This window comes from Falco naumanni, chromosome 13, assembly GCF_017639655.2.
Source record: "Falco naumanni isolate bFalNau1 chromosome 13, bFalNau1.pat, whole genome shotgun sequence".
In the NCBI taxonomy this organism is placed as follows: domain Eukaryota; kingdom Metazoa; phylum Chordata; class Aves; order Falconiformes; family Falconidae; genus Falco; species Falco naumanni.
In genome coordinates, this window is record NC_054066.1 from 13,491,558 (window position 1) to 13,506,039 (window position 14,482).

The window sequence follows — 14,482 nt, forward strand, 5'->3', positions numbered from 1 at the left end:
GCAGCTGTCACCTGGACCTTAATAAATATCTTTTCCATACAAGAAAACTTAGTTTTCTTATTTTGTGGGGATTTTTGGCAGTTTCATATATTAAAACTTTTCTTACTGTTGCGAATTGCAGTTTCACTGTGGGAAGAAGGGCGTACGTCCGTGTAGTGAGAGCACAAAGAAATAATGATCCAAATTCTGAGAAGAAAAAAACTGGGAATATTTTGAACTTGCTGACTTCAGTGCCTCACAGTAGAAAATAAGTATACCAATAATGGGCCTGATTATTTCACTTCTTATAGCATATCAAGAGCAGTTTTAGTTGTTTATTTAGATAGACTCATTGTAGAAACTGTATGTTGAGAAGGTTCAGCTTAACATGCTCATGTTTGCTTTCCTAAGGGTAAATTTAGAGCTCTGGCAGAAAGTAGATCCAGTGTCAACAGCTTCTAAGAATGACTCTCTTTAAGGGAGCTCTTCCTTTATCAACAGCCAGCATGCTCAGTGAACGTGGAGAAACTTTGAACAGTAAATGCACAAAGTTACAAAAATATGCCAAAGCATACTTCGGGTTTTAGTTTCTTGAAATTCTTCTACTTGTTATCTAGTTCTAATATGGAGCATTAATCAATACAATTTAAAAAAAAAAAAAAAAGGTTTCTTTTTATATTTGCTTACTGTTTTATAAAAACTGTATGTGTGAACGCCTGACTTTCTTTTTTCCAGTCTGGCAGCTGTTGCTTAATTTGTTCTAGAGGAAGATGATACTTGACAAAGGATGGAAAAACATGTTTCTTTCTCAGGCTACAGTTTTAATATTCTTTGACTTACATGCTGTCGGTTGTGTTTGTTTTTTGTAGGTGGTGATGTTTTGTTTAAAAACTTCTTAGTTTACAAAGGAGGAGAACTTCACAGGGAAGATGAAAACAATTTAATAGCTATTGCTTCAGCTGTTCACCTTCCAGTCCTTCTCAGCTGTACATAGTGCTACAATTCTTCCCAGTCTTTTTGGCAGATACTGTCAGCTAATCCATTACAGTTTTTTCTAATTACTGCAGGTTTTTTTCTGAAGACATTCAACGAAACTTTATATTACAGTTTTTGTTAAGGTCTTTGTTCGAAGGGGTGGTATTTTGTCTCTACCAAAAAGTAAAATTATGTGTACCTATGATACTAAATGATGTTTCCCTTTCTTCTCTTTATATCCTGTTTATTTGTGCTATACTACAAAAGTATGGACCAGTGTCTAGTTTTATACAGCATATACTTGCTATGATGAACATCTGCCCTGTAACCAAATGCATACGTTATCAGAAAACTTTTTTATCAGTTTTGTAGAAATTCTTTGCTTCTGGATACAGCTGTTCGAATTTGTAAAAGTTTATCATGTATATGACTGTATTAGCCAGATACCTTAACAGCAAGTACAATAGGGAGAAAACAAAACCGTAGGAGGTCTGTGTCCCCTGCCTGTGGCCATTCTTTCCCTAGTGCTGTCTTCTGCTGTGTCTGCCAGTACAGGGTTATGTCTCTGCTACCCCGCAGTTCGGTGCGCTAGGAGCTGCTCAGCAGACTGCAGCGTTGGTGCCAGAGCCTCTACATCTTCGCTGTGTACATGCCTGAGATTTTGCTTCAGCCTAAATTGAGACTTGTCTTCTGAAATGAACATCTTCAGAATGTTTATGCTCAATTAGCAGTTTGAACTTGTATGTATCTGTTAGGGCTTGGAAGACATTTGGTGTGCACATGGATAAGAGCTTCTGTCTTAGTTTTCTCAGCAGGGAGCCTGATTCGTGTGCATCAGCACTGCTCTGCAACCAAACCAGCACCTGGAATTGAGAAGATGATTGAGAGATCGACTTCAAGTCTGCCTCACTTCTCGGAAAGAAAATGTTAATGTAAACCCAGACTGTAATAGCTAAATGTGTTCTTCATTAGATGGAATGAGGACCCAAATGTCATATTACAATTCTGTTTACACAAATTTTACTTATATAAATCTATAAAAATGAAATTTGTCTATGTCTATACACATACATGTACATTTAACATAAGCTGCTTTTGCAAAATTCTGATTGGACTCTCAAGTCCTAGACTGAGACTGATGTTTTACTTAATGGAAGCATTTTACTTGTGAAAAGTCTGATAACCTCATTTCTCTGCTTTGTTGTCTTTAAGGAACTTTGATCAACACATCTGATATCCTAAGTACCTGAAAAATTATCTTATACTCAGGTTAATCTGTAACCAGCTATTATTTGGAACACACAAATGATCTTCCTATTTTTATTTTAAGTCATTGTTATGTAAGTTTTTTGATTTCTAATGTGGTAACAGTTTACATGCCACTGTTGTATTTATATTTGTACCTTACTGATAAGGAACTGTGATTTCTGATTGTTTTGATAGTTGCGAAGGTGTTTATGTGGTCTCCCTTTGGAATACTAGTCTTGCAGACTTTCAGACCTCATGTCTGTAATGTAAGAGAAGGATTGCAACTCTGACTTTCAGATGTCCAGTGGTCCTCAGCAGAGCCCCTTGTAGGATTTCTGAAACACACCCACGAGGACCCCATCTCTTGTAATTCACTATATGCAGAATTGAGGCAGGCTGTTTGTTTTTATGCCTGGATTTTAGAGGCGTGAGAATATTCCTGTGTGTTGGAGCAACCGTAACCTCCCTCTCTCTTAAGGCTAAAACCTCAGGAAAAGGAGAAAATATATTCGTAGATGATTTTTTGTTATATGTTTTTTTTGTTCTGCATTATTCCATACTTGTCTGGAGTTTATCTGATTGCACTTCATGAGATATATTTAATTATGCTGCCCTAATATGTTAAAATCTTGCAAAAGTAACTTTTTAGAAATTGGTGCTTTTTAAAGTAGAGTTTTGTACTTTTAATGTGATGTATTTCCCTAAATAAGCAGTAATTGCAAACACTTTTGCCAAGTGTAACCACATTTTAATGACTGTTTTTAGACACTTTTTTTCTGTATTTGGGGTAGCAATCTATTTTGTACATTGAACTTTGACTGCCCACCAAAAACATCACTAGTACCAGACCTGGATATACCCAGGAGGTGCTCTTTTTCCTGTCTTAGCACGGAAATTGATGTGTGGTATGAATGGAATTGTGGTTATGCTTGTCCTTTCCTAGTTAGAGTAATACTTGTCCTTGGTCTCTAGCACTGCTCTTTTGTTAGTAGATTATCAGAACTTCTCTATTATGCAAACGGATAAACAAACAAAAATGTTACATTGCTTAGATACCATTACCTTAGTCACAATATGAGGTGTATTTGTGTGAATTGAAAGTACCTGGGGCTGCAAGCAATAGCTGCAAGCAATAGCTGCATTAGAAGTTTCCATAGATGCGTTGTCATCAATCTTGATTTTAGCAAATATTAAAATATCACAGACATTCCTATGCTAGCTGATTTGGAGAGATATCAGTTCATCAGCCTTCAAACTGCAACCTAGCACAAGTCCAGAAATTAGAAATAGTGGTTTGAAGAGTGAAACAAAGAATGGCATCACTGCACAGAAGAAGGAAGCACAACTTGGGTAAGTAAAGCATCATAAATTATGTTGGAATTTACCCAGTATACAGTTCTTCTCACTGAGAAAGAGAAATGCTGTGACTGGGATTTCTGTCTCAGCACTGCAGGAGGTCATGGCACTGTAACATGCCCTTGGCTCAGCAGCAGAGAAGCCTTTGCCACTGGTGCTCCTATGGACTTCCTCGCTAGTCTGGATTTATGGCTATTCCTGTGAGATGCCAAAGCCCCAACCATACTGGAGTTTGTATCTAAGCAATGAGCCATTCTGTCGATTAATCTGCTGTTGCTGTATAGCAAATTACTTGGCCATGTTTTAGCTGTGACAAGTGGGTTTCTGTTAGTGTTTGCATAGCTCACACCACAGACCGTGTAAGCTACCACGGCGTGTCAGACTGGCATTGTGATCATGACGTGCAGACAGGTTGAGCATCAGAGAAAGGAAAGAAAAGAAATGTATGCACTGTACAAATGGAAAATCTCTGTTCTTTTGTGATTGAGAAAACATAGAGCAGATCTTTTATACGTGTGGGATGAAATAATTTAAAAAAAATAATAACTTTGTTAAGAAGGACATGGTTTTCATGCTTGAGATTTTTAAAAATGCATAAAAATTAATCACAAATTGTTAAAACTCTGTTTTTGTTAAGCCTATGTTAGATATAGAATAGTGTTTAACGGATTGCAAGTAAAATTTTTGTGGCTTAAACACATCAATTCAGGTGTGCTCTTTTAGTACTGCTTGTACTGTTGTGTATTGCTGTATGCTGTAAGCAATGCACTGCATTATACCTTTGTTACAGAGTTTGTTTAAAAAAAAAAAAAAAAGGGCTGTTTGTTGGGATCCCACTTAGCGTGGTCCTGAGCAATAACATATACATGTGCAAGTATCTAAGAAAGTCACCAAGGTAAAACATAGCAGTTCCTTAGTGATTCCTCACTGTTTTGAGCTTGCAGGACTCTTCTGGTTATCCTATTATAGGATCCTGCTTCAGGAGACTTGTATGACCTGTGCCATCTTCTATGACAATGTCTTTTTTTTCTTTCTTTCTTTTTGCTTCAATTGTCTTTGAAAATGTGATATATAGACATGTCAGTTTCTATAAAAATGATACCTGAATTCTAACTTGTATCTCCGACTATGTAAGCTACTACAAGTGTAAAAGTGCCATTCAGATTCAGTGATCCCTAACCTGAACTAAAGAGGTGAGTTAAAACACTGGGAAAAGTGCTCAGTAATTGTGGTGCAATGGTATATTTGGATTACCTGGCAGTTCCCAGCAAAGTTAATGGTTCACGGCCAGGTACCTGAACGCTTGGATGGCTAATGAACCGCAGGCGTGGTTGAAACACGTACTGGCAGTGCTCCACTTAAGTAATATTAATAGTGGACTTCTGAGTCAAGGAAGATAACTTTCAAGTTAAAGATGTACTGTTTTGACTTCAAGACCATCCCTAACAAATTTTCAGATTTCTAGTGGTTGAAGCAAGTTGAAGTTCTTCCAGCAAGAGACAGACATTGATATTTTTTTTTCAATTAATTTTTCTTAATTTTTAAGTCTGCATCTTGAAAAATGAGGTACCTGTAAGTAAGGAGTTCAGGTGATGGAAATGTAACCTTATATGGTCATTTGTGCCATTAGCTTTTAAAGCATCTTTTTTTAAAGCTTTTTTTTAAAAGCTAACTCAGACTGCCGTATTGCTTATTTTCCTTTGGAGTCCACATTGTGGACAATTGAATTTAAATCACCAGGTGCTCTAGTTCATAGTATTTCACAATAATTTTAAACACAGATTTAAGATTTAAAGCATGCTTTTGGTCTCACTTGAACATCATTTGATTTACCTTTTTATGATTTTAGAAGCGAGCATAGTGTATCTAAGCAGCTCTAAATTATGCTTTTGATGAACAAAAATGAAGTGTTAAGAGAACATTTGGTTTTAAAGAGAACAAAAGAAAGTGTATCTCTTCCTCCCACTTAATATTCTCTAAGAAAGCCTCTGATGAAAATATATAAATGACACAGCATCTCAGTTTTTTCTTTTGTCATTTTTTTGTTTTAGAGAATATATAAAAATCCTGCCTGATACTTGGAAATGGAGAAGGATTGAAAAGGGAACTGTACATGCCTGAGTACTGGTACAAGCACAGTGGGGACACCAAGAGCAGCTCTGACCAGGATTGTGCCACTTGCAGTTTCTGAGTGCCTAAAGTCTAGAGCCTCAGAGATTTTTAAAAGTTGCTGTGTTACAAATTTCGATCAGACATCAGTGAGTTGCTCACAGGATAGAGGTGCCTTCTGCAGAAGTACTTTGCCTTGCTAATGATGTCCCTTTCAAAGCGCAGAGAAAAGAGCATCAGAAACCATTTTGTGACTGCTTACGTCTGGTGGTCTTACATATTTGAAATTTTTATTTTCTGTTACCATTGCCCATCTTCTGCTCCAGGGAAGGTGAAACTTTCAGAATATGTGTACAATCAATTCTAGGCTATTTCTTAACCTTACATTGGGTTTGGAAAGGTAAAGGAGGGAACCTGTGTTACTGTTCAGATACCAGATCAGTCATGGAGTGGACAGGAAGACTTGGGCTCTATAAAAACTGCAATTAAATCAATTACCTACGACAATGTCTTCATAATCTTACTGATATTTCAGACGTATTCATAATTCATAGTCTTCCAGGTAAAGAGGTTTTTCCTATTATGTAAATGTTATTAAAAAGCAATATTAAAATTTAATATTTGCCAATTTAACTTGTGGGATGAAATGTCAAGGCATGTGGGAAACTACTCTGTGGCTATAGACGTGACTGGAAGGTGTGTGAAAAAATGAGACTCGACTGTCTGCTAAAGGCATCTGGGAGATTTACATATCTGTAAAAGACCTTTTAGTAATTTATAATCACCATGATATGGTGAGATTAAGAGTCTTTTGATGTAACACAGGAGTGTGTTAGCGTATCTATTAAAGAACTCATTCTTGCTGTAGTTTCAAATTGATATTGAAGACATTTCTCGAGTAATGTGTCCTTTTACAGTTTTGTGGTGGATTCCTTACAGACACTGTGCGTGGGGAAGGTGCTGCACAGTCCAAATGTGGTGCCCTCTTAAATCCACCCATTTCTGTGATGTGTTCTGTCTGTAAAAATGCTGGGGGTAAGTTGAAAAGGGTATTAATAGTATGGTAAATGGTTTCTAAGTGCATATGGTGATTTAGGAAGTATTGCAATAAGCTGAACATAGTTGCTTGTGGGTTAATTGAAAATATACCATAGCAGTGGGGTAAGTCAAACCCACTTCACATGCATTGCAGGGAGAGTGAACCATGTTTAAAAAAAACCCCACAGACTGGAAAGTCATCCAGAGAGAAGAGATTACTTTTAGAGAAGCTTTTGTTCCCAGTGAGCTCCACATGGTAATTTGCATCTGGTATATGATGGTATCACCATACTGAATTGCAGGAAGAGCAGATATTGGGGGGGTGGGGTGGGGGTGGGGCAGGGTCTGTTTTTTCCATTTATTTGTGCTCAATATTTAGCAAAAAGAAAAGAAATATAATTAGAATACCATGAACCAGGGTAAGAGTTGTTTCTTCCAAGGAAGAAACAATGAGGGGAGGATGTCTGCTGAAATAGTGCCTTAATCCAGGCAGCTGAGAGATGTCCACGGAAGGAAATCTGTTCAGCTGCCCATAATCGCCCTGAGTTCCAGGTAGATGTTGATCTTTTGTTCCACTGATTTCCTTTTGGTAACTGTTTGCTGCTTTGCAATCAAGAGCCAGAATAAATGTGACTTATGCTTTTCCTTACCTAGTGACAGAGTCTAAGGCAGAGTGTTGGTGGACACTGGTTGCTCTTCAGGGAACAAAAAATGTTAGTGCAGCAGCATGCAGGTAGAGGCAGAGTGCTTCACCTCCACAATGATTCCGAGTTCAAAGGGCTTGGGATATATTATTTCCTAGTTCAGTTTAATGCAAAGTAGTAGCTTGCAAAAGGAAGCCTGCGGGGGCAGCTCTTAACCAGTGTGCCTTTGTCAGGTTCCAGTTAAAGAGAAAACCAGTGTTTAACTCTGGGAACAGCCACGTATCGTGGAGATTCCTTTGCAATTACTGAGTCCAGTTTCTAGGGAACTTTCTTTCACCAATGTCTGACTGTCTTAGCAGTGGATGGAATAAAAAGGGATACCAAGCAGGAATTCAAATTGGCTGAAATGTGTGGTCAGATGATTCTCCTACAAGAGAACTACTTAACAGAGTATCCAGATGCTAACTTTGCAGTTCAAAGATCTATGTTATTTGATGTTGTATGTATTTAATTGAGGCCTATTCTTCTTTAGCCTTTTGATAAGGCCTCTATGCTCTTGCTAGTTGTCTTATTTGCAGGTAACTCTAAGTAGCCATTGTTTGTAGCACTTTGACAAACCATGGAGGAAAACAAGATAATAGTCTACCAATGCCTTACAACTTTTGTGATTTTGAATAGATGTCCAAGGAGTCATAAATCTTTGAAGTAATTTGGTGTCTTAAGAAAAATGCATTCAAGGGCATCAAAGGTAGGCAGTAATTCTAAAATTTATATATTTTATATATTGAGTACAATTTTGGGGTCGAAATATTCACAGGTACCCTTGTTCATCTGGTTTGCACATATGCAGTTTTTTTCCTAGTATGTGTGGGAATGTTTTAATACTTACAGACCACACTTTCAAAGCTGAGTGTAGAGAATGGTAGCATTTCTCTTACTTGTTGAATATGCTAAAATCCAGTAATATTTAACTACTTTGGTAGTGTAAGTTCTAGACTATATGCTTTTAATTGCCAACTTGTTTTCCTAGTGAAAAAAAGATAGAATAAAATAATGGGTTGTGTTAATTGCCAGTTAAAATGGTATATCAGGCTGTGGCAAACCTCTCACTTCCTCCTGTTTGCTGTGCATAAGGTCTCTATTGCAGTAATACCATGTGGTACAGGACCTTCTCATTACAGTTAACAATGTACAACGGTAAGATTTCTGTAAAAAATGAGGTTTTGATATCACTTTGGTTTTCAGTGGAACAAAACAATGCCTGGAGAAATTAGAAAGGAAGGAAGAAAAGCATCTGCTGTAGTTGAACATTGATGCGGGCATGGATCCTTGAAAGTTCTTGGAGAGATCTCTCAGAGGAAGTATGGAATTCACTCCATGACCCGCGAGTCTGCCCTGTCCCAGAGAAGTCCTTCCTCCAGAAGTCCTTGGAAGACAATGCTTTGTTTTGACGAGACATAGTCGAGAAAAGCAGGGGAAGGGTTCTGTGACTCTTCTACCAAAAATACAGTAAACATACCTGGTTCCTGTCTCCTTTCCCCTAGGCAGCACTTTTGTTTTGCTGCTAACATGCACCACAAAGAGCAGGATGGGTTCCCACGGCTTAACCAGAGGCAGATGCATCTGTCACACAATTATCCCTATTGAAAAGATATCTGCAATCTGGGCTTTCCATGGAGTAATGTTTGAGTACTGAAACAACACTGTGAAGGCATACAGTGTGTCAAGGTTTGTGGCAGTTTTAAAATTAAAGGCCTGAATTTCCCTTACGGTTGTGCTACCAGTAGTGCAGTACATTGCCAGAGACTTTACCAGTTTTTGAAGACTGATATTTGTAGGGAGCTGTTTCAGAAAAGGGAATATTGATTGCTGCTGCACTGAGATCATAAATTGGAGATGTGTATAACGTTTAAGTGCTAAGGTTGTGTTTTATTATTGTTACTAAAGAATGGACCCATACATCAAAGCAAAGCTTGGACTTGTTTATGGTGCAGTTAGAAATCTTTGTATGACAAACACAGTAGCATTAATAATGATGTCATTATTAGTAGAAGCAATTTATATTATGGTAATATCTAGGCACTGCAAGGACTCTCCATTAAAGATCTCTGTAAAACAGAGAAGCAAGGAGACAGTCTTGACCCAAAGAATAAAAATTTAGGCATTAGTCTACAACTAGACGGCTCCACTAGATGGATGGCAAAAGGTGTGGGAGGATGTAACAGGAAAACAAACCTGGTCAGCACTGGAAGCCGCTGTTGTAGTTCCCCATCCTAACTGTTACCATTTTGTACTGTCCATAGGCATCGTGGCAGTGGGGAAGCAGGGAATCTTTTACCACTTTACAATTCAGCAAGGAAAGGGCGAGGTTCCAGCTGTGAAGGACAAACATGCAATCGCTGCGGTTGGGGTACAACATGTGGATTTTAAGTAGACTCTTCTAGGCCAAGTCTTTCCCTGACATGAACTCATGAGCATTACTGAAACTGTTTAAGCCTGCGAAGCAATCCTTTTCGGTAAGCAAAGGGCTGTATTCGGGGCGTTAAACTGTGGCTGGACTGTGAAAATCTCACAGAGGAGGGAACATCTAAGGTTTGTACTACAACATCTACATACTTATTTGTAAAGCATGAAACACGAAGCATTTGCAAGCCTGGTAGGAAGAGGAGTAATGATCTTCCAGCCTGTTTCCTTTGCACATACTGGGTTTCATGGAAGGAAAACATGGGTACATGGGCTCAGAAGATTCAGGAGTCCTCAGAGGTGGGCTTGAAAATACCTTGCAGTTTGTTGTAGAAAGAAGTGGAGAAGAGAGGCTGAGAGGTGGCAAAAAACTGGTTAATCCTTAAATGTAAATACATGAAAAATCTGGGCTACAGTTGTGATTTTCAGGAAATACGTATTGCTGTGTCAGATTCTCTAGGATTTTATACATTGAAAAGATTTACGCCTTTCCCACATTTCTCATATGTTACATGTACAGATTTTTCTTCTTAGTTTTTCTTCAGCTTCTAGATCTAGATTTACAGTACTGTGAAGTGAATGCATTTACACGCCATACCATAATATGATATTTGCCTGTACAGAGTTTCATAATGCAAACCTCCGTGGAAAAAGGTATCTGAAGAGTTCCAGCACAGTGACTATTCCTTCTTCTGTCTTGGAAAGAAGAGAAAGATTTCTTTGTGCTCTTGCTTCTGTTTACTCCAGTGCTTTCCTGTCAGCTTGAAAGGATCAGAACAAGTCTGTCCTAATAGAACTGGTTTTGGAAGATTACGATTTAAACACTGTACTCTTCCCTATACCACAATGCTGCATGGATTCAGCAAAGCACTTAAACACACGCTTTAAATTGAAGTTTAAGTGAAGTTACACAGAATCAAGTTTACATTTGTGTTCATTTAAAAATGCTTTTGAGGACTGTTAAGTACATGCATCCTTTCAGGAAACCTCTATTAGACACCAGATGAAATTGATTACATCTAGATTTGATGTAACCTTAATATGCACTGGGATTGCTGTCCATTAGTTGTTGGTTTTAATGGTTAGAATAGAAAATTAAAAACAAATGAAATATTTAGGAAAATATTCCTATGACTACGTCAAGCTGATCATGCAACTAAACCTGTTTGATAACAGTGAAAAGAATATGCTTTGTAAATTTTAGAGTCTGTATATGTTTCATTTTTCAGCTGTTGAATAGCAAGTGTGGAAGCTGGTAGTTCCATTTAATTTTGCTTCTCTGCTAACTGAAGTCTATAATTGGACAAACATGCAAAAAAAACCCGGTGATCTCCAACTTTCTCTTACAGCTGGAGCAACATTTGAGTGAAGGAGGGCAGCAAACTGAGTAGACTGATTTAATCAAAGACAACCTTTTCACATGTGTCTAGTACTTTTTCAGTTGGGAAAGAACTTATGTATCTATCTATTAAATGTACTTGCAAAGGAGGAGAGCAGCTCCTTAGCAGGCGGTGTGGTGCAGTTTTTCCTTGGTTTACAAAAGGGATACAGACAGTTTTACGGCTTCAAATTTTTGAAATTGTCTTTTGAGTAACTATTTTAAAGTGATAACCTTAGTGAAACTAGAACTTGTTTTAACTTGGCATGATAACAGGAATTTCTTTAAAGTATTGCTTCATTGAGAGGGAGTTTGACTATCACCTCTTAAGTGCCTAAGTTCTTATACTCTGGGCATTCTATATATAATGGAGAGGCTCTTTCAGACAGTGATTTAAAACCTACTTCTGGAAATGTTAATTTTATAATATTAAAAAGGAAATAAAAAAGGAAAATATAATAGCCAGGAAATCCTGCTAAAGAAACAGACAAAGCAAAATGCCTGTGCATGGATATCAAATTTATTGGTATGGATTTTCTAACACGAGGCATATATGAATGTGGGACTCATTTAATATTTTCCAAAAGAGATTAAAAAGTTAAGAAGTAAAAGTGATTGTTCTAGTGTGTGCATAGGAGAGCTGGTTAAAATTGTAAAAGGTGCTGCTTCAGTATTTTGAACTTCAAAGATGAATGTTTCCTGAAATGTCACACTTCCATTACATATGGCTCATAACCTTTAAATGTGGTTACACTGAAACAAAGTGTATTTCAGGTTCAACACATTAATCCTCGATGGAGAGATGTGCAGAGCTGTCATTTCCACCGAGAGCATTCATATATGGTCACTGGGGTTTCCATGGGTCTATTCCGCAGAGACACTTTGCCTTTTAGCAGATGAACACAGATTTTTTTTCTTCGCAAAACTAAGAAAAATCTGTCCTCAAAGCAAAGCAGCTCTATACAATCTGTAGTGCTACCTTCTTGTTTCTGGAAAACTTTCAAGAGCTAAGAAACCCATTTTCACACTGCTGCCATAACACTGTGCTTTTTTCTTGCATTTTTTAAAAACCATTTCTAGTAAACAGTGTCGATGATACTGCATGTGATCACCCAAGTGCCATCTGGAACAATCAGTCTTTCCACCTGACTATTTAAAAATGAGGTGATTAAGCCAACAATGCTGGATAATATATGGCTCCAGTGTTTTCTGTTTTGGTTTGCAAATTAATTCGTAATATGTGCTAGCCTGTGTACCCCCAACTGAATTCACTATTTCGGAAGAGTGGCTGTTCTGATTAGTTGATTATTTATTTGCCAAACATTATATGTGCAATGGGTCATTAAGTAACGTGGCACTGAAGCTGTATTGTTTTGGGGGGATAGAAGCACTTCCAGAAATATTTTTGAAAGAACAAAGGCAAATTGTTCAGAGGTGGAAAGTCAATGGTGGTTGGTTCCCTCTGCCCCTGTGACTTACTCCATTAATTATGATAGAAAGTAATTTCTGAGGGAGGAAGGAAGTTGAATGCAGAAACATCTGTGTCAAATGTCTGGTAACTTCAGCCCCTGAGCAGTGAAGTCTCATAGTATCAAATAGGTCCAGGCTAGTGACTGGTGGGATGGGGGAGAGTATAGGAAGAGCAAAAGCAAGAAAACTCCTGGGTCGACATAAAGACATTTTAATAAGCAAAGGAAGATGCTCAGTGATGCAAAGGAAGTCATTTGCCACCTCCAGCCACCTTGTCCAGACAAGCCCCTGCTTCTTCCTCTGCTGCCAGCTTTGGTGCTGAGCACGGCGCTGGGTGGGACGGGTGGGCTGTGCCTGTGGCCAGGCCTGGCCATGCCCCCCCCAGCCTCCTGCCCACCCCCGACCTCCTCCTGGTGGGACACGGTGGGAAACGGAGATGGCTTTGCCAGGGTGCAAGCAGTGTTCAGCCGTAGCCAGAACACTGGTGTGTAATCGGTCCTGGTTTAGTCACAAATCCAGACCTCAGCACCATACGGGCAGCTATGAAAAGTTAACCCAGTCCCGGCCAAAGCCAGTACAAAAATCATCCAGGTGAAACTGGGAGACTGCTGTTACAAGGGAAAATACATAAGGACAGTATTTAATTTCAACTGTTTATTTCAACAATTTATGCTTAGTTTAAGTCTCTTGGATTTTGGGCATAATGTTGTCTTGTTAGGAGGGATGACAAAGTGATCTCCTACGACTACTGGTTTACTGAACGTGACCTAATTGTAGTGAGGTGAATGGGAAATATTTTCTGACAGGCTGAGAAAAACTCTGCGGGAAAGAGCTGTGCGAGGTTGTCTTGACCCTGGCAGGAGGGGGTGAATGGAAGTTAACTCTTGAGAGACTGCTCCAGGCACTTGGATAATTGGATGATAGGAGCTATGCTGGAACCCAGATGGAATAAATCAGACATGTTTGAAGTCATTAAAAGGACTAAATCCACTTCTAGAGCAGCAGCATGATTTTGGGTACAGTTTCTTTGGAGAGTCCTGCTGTGAGTGAGCTTGTCTCTCAAAGACAGATAAACTAGTGCCCACAGTACTTTTCTCAAATGGATTTGAGTTTTTAGCAGCTTGATTTCTATGGGGAGAGTTTTATGATTACTTATTAGCTCAGCAACCCCACATAACTCTGCTTCTTTTTTGAACACGAGGTTCCGTGGCTGCACGGTTTAGTATTTATTTCAAATTGCCTGAAATATGCAAGTAAACAGTGGTGGAGAATGTAATCCTGTACTTTGAGTCCCACAGATGATACACATTTCCTACTAGTTGCATGAGAATAAAAATGATGGCAAATGGCCCCACAGACCTGGAAGCTGGACCAAGAGAACAATGAAAAGCAGCAGCTGTGCTGGGGTGTGTTTGCTGCCAAGTCTGTGTTGTTGCAGGATGTAACGCAATAGAGGAGCTGCAGGAGCAGAGCGTAAGTGCATTTCAATAAAAGTTGCTTGATTTTTCTGGCCTCTGTTGTTTATCAGCTAAAGCTGAAAAACCTGTAATAGCCCAAAATAATTATAGTCTTAGTCTTAAGATCTCGAAATCTCTCATTTTAGCAGCTTTTCAACTGATTTGGTTGAAGAGTGTGGCCTGGGAGAAATAATATAATACATAAGTGATAACGTCATTTGGGGGAGAGAAATATAGAGAAATTGGTTGTAAATGCCCCCTCTCCTTTTTTTAAAAAAGAATACAGAGTTCATAATTCCTAGACTTTTAACCTGTAAAGTTGCTATTGTCATAAACATCGCTAATATGGCAGGTTTTTTCTTCTG